Below are 8,290 nucleotides of genomic sequence, written 5' to 3' on the forward strand. Positions count from 1 at the left end.
TATGCTACGACTAAAAAGTAGGCTTCAATTTATTTTAACTCAGTATATAAATTACTAGACATTTTAATTAAAAACTGCGTTCTTTTCGTAAAACCAAAATGTTGAACTAAGCTAAAACAAAATATAAAGTAGAATTTGATTACACTATCTCTATTCAGAATTAAAGAAAAAGCGTTTAAAATGATTCTATTCAAACTTTAAAGTAAAAGTTTCAAAAGTTTTATCTCTAAAATTTACTGTAATGAAACCTACTAAATTTGTTATAAACACTTCATTAAAAAAGCATTTAAAGTTTATTTTTGTTTTTCAAAGTGGTATGAAGTTAAAACGGAAGAAGTACAAGTAAATTACTCCCACACACTATGTTAGTCATTTAGTTTTAAACTTGTATACTTTAAAGTTAACTACAGTTTTATAATTATTTTTTGTTAAAAGTTTTAACTTATAAAACGGACTAAAATTTATAAAGTTTAAGAAAATGTTGTATTTTTTTTAGTTTTTAAATTAAACACTAACAAATAGTTGTTAGTAATACTTTCAAGCTTACTAAATTTTAAATCAATGTATACCAAAGTTTAAAATTTCGCCCGTTTGGGACGATTTTAAGTGGTAATAAGTAGTACGGGTCGTACAAGTAAAATTAACTAGTTAGTAGTTAATATCTAAGAAAAGGGATTTTTTAGTTAATGCTAAGTGGCCCCTTATTAAAATGAGTTTAGGAAACCTTGACTCAAGTGTTACATTAAAAAAAATAGCAAATACTTTTTTTATAAACATAAATTACAATTTCTAAATTGATTAACACAAAACTTCAATACAAATTGGTAATTTGGTAAAAGCCTAAATACTTATTAAAACTAAAAAATTTGCAGTTTGTATAACTGAGGAATTTTTTTGTATAGATCACTCAATATTTTAAAACTTCACATTTTGTGTTTAATTTTTCTAGTTATTTTTTAACACTTTTGTTAAAATAAATTAAAACTTTTTTCATAGATTTGAATAACAGTGTAAGATGTATGGCAGTGGTCTTCAAGGTAATTTGTATTTGTACACACTAAACTTCAAAGAAAGGTTCTGTGCAACACAAGCTCAAAACTACAAAAAAAATTGCCAAAAACTTTTTTCTTGCATAAGAAACTCCAGAATATCAAGTGTAAGTTTTAAAATGAAGTCCATGTATCCTTACATAAGTTTTGTGCACTCTAAAATTTTTATTCATCTAAAAGTAAATTTCGAGTGCACACCGTGATGACCACTGCGTAATGTAATTTTAGCTATAAGTTTTAAACGTCATAGAAAACAAGTATACTAGTTAAGTTAATTAACATTCAATATTTAATTTTTGCTGTGTTAGTTATCAGTACTACATTTATGTAAAAATGATTTTTAATAAACGTAATTTAACTATCAAAACTATTATTAAAAGTAAAAGTAAGAAAACAATTTAAAGTGTCTTTAAAGCTTTTTTTCATTTTTTTAAAACATATATTTTATAATACATGGCTTCGTTGCGCTAAGAAAATTATCAGCTCTACAAAGTCTATAAAATATTAACATATATAATAAAATAGAGTGCAAAAATATGTAACAATTTATTTAAAAATTGTTTTGGGTACCTATCTAATTTTATTAACATTTAATTTATGATTTTTAAATAAACGTCCCATACGAAACTATGCTAGATGATGGAACAACTAACTGTTATTAGATTCTTACTTTTTAATATATAAAGACTTGTTTTAAACATTGTTTATTATTGAAAAACTTAAACATCATATGACTAACCTAACTGTAGCAGCCAGACTTAACTTTGGAGAAAGTTGTTTCAAAACACTTCGTATACCAAAATCAAAACTACTTCATGCAAGAGTCTTCGGAAAGACTTTTTTTCAACAACTTGATAAAAAAGTTTCAAGGTTGATGCAATTAGTTCTATTCAAAAACCAAATTCTAAAATTATTTTTATTAAAACTATTTTATAGTTTTAATTCTAGTGAGTAAATTATTGCATAAATACATTAATAACAATATAAATATTAATAGTATCATACAGAGTCATTACAGCAAGTTGTTGCTTAAATTTCTGCCTATAATTTTAAGTAAAAACGACTATATTAGTGTAAAGCTAAACATGTTGGCATGCTTTTATTTTTCAACACAATTTCAACAAACATTGTTTTAGTTTTCATAACTTGAACCACTGAAACGTCAGGATGTCTTAACTTGGAGCCAGAATATGGGCAAACTTCAGGATTTGTACGTGAGTAGTTAAACTACTAAATTTTGATAGTTACTAAAATTTTAAAAACAAGCATTTATTATAACTTTTTACGTCAACACTTAGATCAAGGTTTCTAAAACTCGTCTTCGTAAAAGGCTACTTAGCAGCAATTTGAAAATTTAATTTATATGACATTGTCTCTAACTAGTTAGTTTAATTTTTCTACCCATACTAATTATCTCCACTTGAAATCGTCCCAAACGAGCTAAATCTTAAACTTTGATGTATTCTGATTTATTTTGTAGTAAGCTTAAGGGTGTTACTAATAACTTTTTTTTGATGTTCAGTTTGAAAACTAAAACAAATACAACATTTTCTTAAACTTTACAAATTTCAATTCGTTTTATAAGTTAAACTTTAAAAAAAAAAAAACTATAGTAAATTTTAAAGTATACAGCTATGGTTTAAAACTAAATTACTAACATTGAGTGTGGGTGTACTTTACGTATACTTCTTCCGTTTTACTTCACACCACTAAGCTAAGCAATGAAAAAAATAACCAAACGTTAAATCAGGGTTTCCCAAACACATTTTCTAAATCGCCCCCTTTTCAGAAATTTGAAAAATAATCGCCCCCTAAGATTATACAAAGTAGTTTTTCTTTTGAGTACAAACTTTTGAGCCGAAAAAGTTGTGTTCGAAATATAATTTAGTCTGGTACTTCTTATGCACGCACTTTTGGACTGTGTTCAACACGGCTGACAACAGACTTTTGTAGTCAACAATTCATATTTACCAAATAATCTTTTCTAGTTTCAACTCTTTAAAAATATATAATTGCGGGCTGCATAATTAAAAAAAATAACCTATATGAAAATTAAAAAACTAGAGCAAAATTGTAATATAATGATTTAGTATTATTGTGATCTAGGAAATACTATTGTGAACTGAAAACCAAATTGAAAGTGTATTTCAAAATATTAAGTATCAAAAAACTATTTTTTTTTGTTTAGCATAAGTAGTTTTCAAGTTACTTAGCGGGTCGAAATTTGACTGGATCTTAACCGTACGTTACCCATCTGAAATCTTAACTTAAACCTGACATTATAATAATCTCTCATATAACGAATTTCGGACATTTAGAAGTTAATACTAAGTAACTTATTTAAGCCCACAAAATACTTAAATTATTTTATTAATAGGCATATTCTAAAATTACTATACCTGAGATTAAAAAACTATAAAATAATTAACAGTTTATTTTACACATAATAAAATAAACATTAAAACATAATTTCTGATGTAGTTTGAGGAAGTTTGACCGACTGGTTGATTATCTCACATGAAAAATGGTTTCATCAACAGTTTCAGTTAATGCAGTAAAGTTATTAATTTCAATGCTAAGATATATTATAAGCAAGTTAGTTGTAAAGTTAAAACTTAATTTTAATATTTTTAAACTATATGTTTTGTAGTAGAATACCATTAAATAGTATTTGACTTGGAATAACCTTAAGGAAACTAAACCTTAATTTTAACATTTTCTTTTTTCTTAATTTAAATTCAAAAAAATCAAAAGTTTTACAGTTAATTCTGTGAACAGAAAGTAATCGATTAAAAAAATTCTTTTAAATATGTTAAAATTTATTTTTTCTATAGTTATTAGCCTATAATAATTTTGAGAAGAAAATAGTGAAATACTAAAAACTAGGGTTGAACTATTAAAATAAACAAATTGCTAATATATTAAAAAATAATATAAAACAAAAAAAGTTGTATTATTAGCTTAAAATTCCTTAATATATAGATTTTTAAAACAATAATAAATCAAGTTAGAAAATAAAATTGAGTTTAAGAATCTTTTAAATGAAAAATTTGAAATCATTTGAAATAGAGACCTCAAATCTATACTCTTTTAAAACCAAAAAAAAATTTGAAATAAAAACTTTATAGGTTATCAAGATTTTTTTGTTTATACAGATTAAACTAGTAATAACAAAAATAAATCACAAAAATTTCTTTCAAACAAATACTTTAATCACTATGCTATAAATAATTTTCGTGTAATGTAAAACGACAAATATAAACTACAAAATTAACAAGGTCAAAATAAAACTATTAACATATTTAAAACATAAACCATTTAATAAATACAGTAGACTTCCGCTTGAGTTTGCACTTTGAACAAAATCAAAAAGTGCATACTCAAAAATTATTATTTTTTTTTTTTTTAAATGATAAATTTAAGTATGTTATATGCAATAACGTTATGCATAAAAATGAAATCAACTAAAACATAAAACAAACATTCATTAAAAAAATAGATCTATATAAGCTATTAAATATTATGTAATTTTTGTTTTATTAATACTTAATTAGTGAAAGACTTTATTTAAGTTAAATTATAAATTCGCACTTTTTTTTGGGTAAAAAGTGCGAACTCAAGAGAAAGTCTACCGTAGTTAATATTTATTAGGCATTGTGCAAACCTGTTGTAGAATAAATAACTTAATAAAAATTTTATCATAAAAAGACTACTTAAATACAATACAAACCAGGTTAAATAAGAAGTATTTTAACAGATCAAATAAAATAAAATAAACTTTCATAGAATAATGGCTACTGAAGTCTAATATAATGTGATGGATGAGGTTCATGACTGCTTGCAAGTTTTTCTAATCTGATTTTTAATCAGTAAAATAAAGCCTCCTTTACAAATACCTAGATTAGATCTTTTGCTCAAGATGTTGATAACAGAACTGAAAGCTTTATTAACAACATAGCTAGAAGAAAAACCATCTAAATTCCTCTCAAATGATTGGATACTTTTGCCTTAGTTTTTGTTGAGTCCAAAAGCTTTCATATCGTTCTTTGGAAAAATTTACTTTAAGTTTAAGGTCAGTTTGTAAGTCTGAGAAGGTTTCCTGTAAGTCGTTTACTTCAAAAAGATCTGCTTCGAAGGAATCTATATTTTTATCTATATGATAGCTTTTTTGTGTCAAATCGAAATTTTACTACTTAATATGTTGAAATTGTTGAAAATTCCAGATTTTTTAAGTTTTTTTTTTGCCTAAATTGTCAAATTCCTGGTTTCTTGGTAAATTGGCAACCCTGTGTAGTTTTATTTCTTAGTCTAACTAAGTGACTTTTCGAAAAACAATTGGAAATATCATGAGGTGATATAACTATCACCTCATGATATTTTCAATAAAAATAAAAGTATACAGGGTTGCCAGGTTACCTAGAAATTTAATAACAAATAACATAGATTTTTACAAACCATTTATGATCCCAAATAACTTATATGTCAGGTTATAAAATGGTGAGAGGGATTCCGATCGTCTATGATCAATGCAATTATTAAATAAGAAAATATATGAATGAAAATATGTAATTTAATTGAAAGTAGGAGTCATAAATACTTGATTTTTTTAGTAATGTTTTACATAAATAAAATAAAAACTTTTTGTTTAAATTTTACCCCAGGGTCAAATATTTAATGGCAAGCTAAAATAAGTAAAATAGCAATATAAAAAGTAAAAATTTTATGACAGCCCAAAATTTTTAAATCGCCCCCTTTTCGCCCCCTTACTAGTTATCGCCCACCCTTTCGCCCCTTTACTAATTATCGCCCCCCGACTTGCTAAAATCGCCCCCAGGGGGGCGATATCGCCCACTTTGGGAAACCTTGCGTTAAATGCTTTATTAAAAGCAGTGTTTACAACAAACTTGGCAGCTTGTACTAAGATAATTCTGAAAGTTAGAAGTTTTAGATAGTACTTTTACTTTAAGTTTTGAACAAAAAGTTTTTAAGCGCTTTTTCTTTTAACAAAATAGTGATAGTGAAATTGAATACTACTTCAAGTTTTGTTTTAGCTTAGTTCAATTTTTTTTTAGGAAAATATCGCAGTTTTTAATTGAAAGTATGTAATAGTTTATATACTAAGTTAAACTACATTGAAGCCTACTTTTTAGTCGTAGCATAATTAAAAATAAATACACCTTGTTTTTATTTAATGTTTGTATGTAAATAAAGTTATTTGGCTAATCTGATTACGTTTTTACTGAAAATAATGAACAGTAACACTTTTAAAGTAGTAAAACCTATATACAGGGTGTCCAAAAAGCTATTCACACACTTAAAAATTATAATAAAACTGAATTTTGAAACGATTGAATGTCTACATTATAGCAGCTGATAAGGTACCTAATTATTTTTCTCAATAGTTAAAAAACAATTATAAGATAAACTGGTATGTGGCAACCAGGCTTGACTTAAGTTTTTTTTTCGGATGTTCTAAATATCAAAGCCAACTTACTCGAAGTAACCGTCAATGAAAAGACTGCTTTTAAAGCTTTCATTTAAAATCAAATACTTAAAAGAGTATATATAAACTTTTTTTTATCATGTGATTAGTAAGTAAACTAAACTGTAAATACGATAAAGTAAAAATAAAACAGCTCAGTTATTCAAACATTTTCTATTTTACCTGTTGAAATTTTTAATAATTCAATACAAATTCAACAAGCGTTCTTTAGACTTTCTAACATTAAAATCTCAAAATGTCAGAAGAGTTTTTGAAAGCCGCTGAAGAGGTGAAGAAATTATCTTATAGGCCGTCTAACGATGCGAAGTTGGAGTTGTACGGATTGTACAAGCAAGTAACCGATGGTGATTGCACAACAACGAAACCGAGTTTTGTTTTTTATGTGGATCAGAAGAAATGGGCTGCTTGGAACAAATTGAAGGGAATGTCTAAAAAAGACGCAGAAAAAATATATTGCATTGGTTGAGTCTTTGAAGTCAAAGGAATAACTTTTGCTTGTAGTTTTTTTTTGCTGAAGTTTTCTTTTTGTTTTTAGAGGAATTTCTGTGTTTTTTTGGTTTTAAATAAAACTACATGCCTATTTGTATTAAAAACGTTTCGTTTAAAGCTTTCAATGAAAGCTTAATACTATAAAACTTCCTTTTATGTTTGAAAAGAAATTTTTTCATTTGCTTAAAGTATTGATATACAAAGAAGCAGCATTTGTTTAGTATTTAATCTGGTTACCTTTTATATTCCTGATTTTCTTTTTAAAAATAATAAACGAGCTTAGTATAATTTAGTTAGTTTTGTCGACTACGGAACGTTTGTAGGACGGATTAAAGTTACAGTACTTAATTGATAGTTTTATTTGAAAAAAACCAAAAATGTATTGTTTACCAATACTCGATGTTTTTATTAGTGAAAGAAATTTTATTAATTTATTGTCTAACTTTTATTGCGTTACGCCGTTTCCCTGCAGAGCAGTTCATCAGACGCTAAAAAAAGCTGAAAAACAAAAGTATACAGAGCGATAAATTATAAGATAAAAGTACACATAAAAGTAAAATTAAAATTAAATTTAAAATCTGAGTTACCATTAACATATTGTGTACAAAAGTTAAACTAATTTTAAATGAAATATAGGTAATAATAAAAGAAATTTTATAGCAACTTGGCTTATTATGCTAACAATCTTTTAATAAGAACGAGTAATAAGTATACAATTTTTTAAACTTCTAAACATTTAAAGTAAAAAGTTAAGACCTTAACTTTATGAAAATAAATTTTTCTTTAGTTTAATTTTTAAAAATATATTGTAACATTATAAGCATATTTATAAATGATATAAATATAGATAGTTTAAACTTTAATATTCAAAGTTAACTAAAATCAAACTAATATATTTTAATAAGTAATATAATAGAATCAAACTAAGAGGAATCTATTCGTTTTCACAAATTTTCTTTTATTAATTATAAATAAATCTTAATTCTTAAACTTCTTAATATGATAAAAAAAACAGTTACATATTACCAAAAAACTAGAGTACGTGTTTTGCATCTTTTTAGTAACCTTTTATAATAATGTTTGTTTATAAATTTTTGAGAACATAATATAAACTCTGAGAATAACTTACCATTTCAAAGTCTGTTAAATATTTAAAGGAAAATTAACAAATTTTATTTTTTGAGATTTAAAAGTTAGTCGTAGTTAAATAAAAACTATACACTGAAGAAACAATTTTGTTAAGTTATTT

Source organism: Thalia democratica, chromosome 1 (assembly GCF_965202585.1).
Source record: "Thalia democratica chromosome 1, ktThaDemo2.hap1.1, whole genome shotgun sequence".
Taxonomy (NCBI): Eukaryota; Metazoa; Chordata; class Thaliacea; order Salpida; family Salpidae; genus Thalia; species Thalia democratica.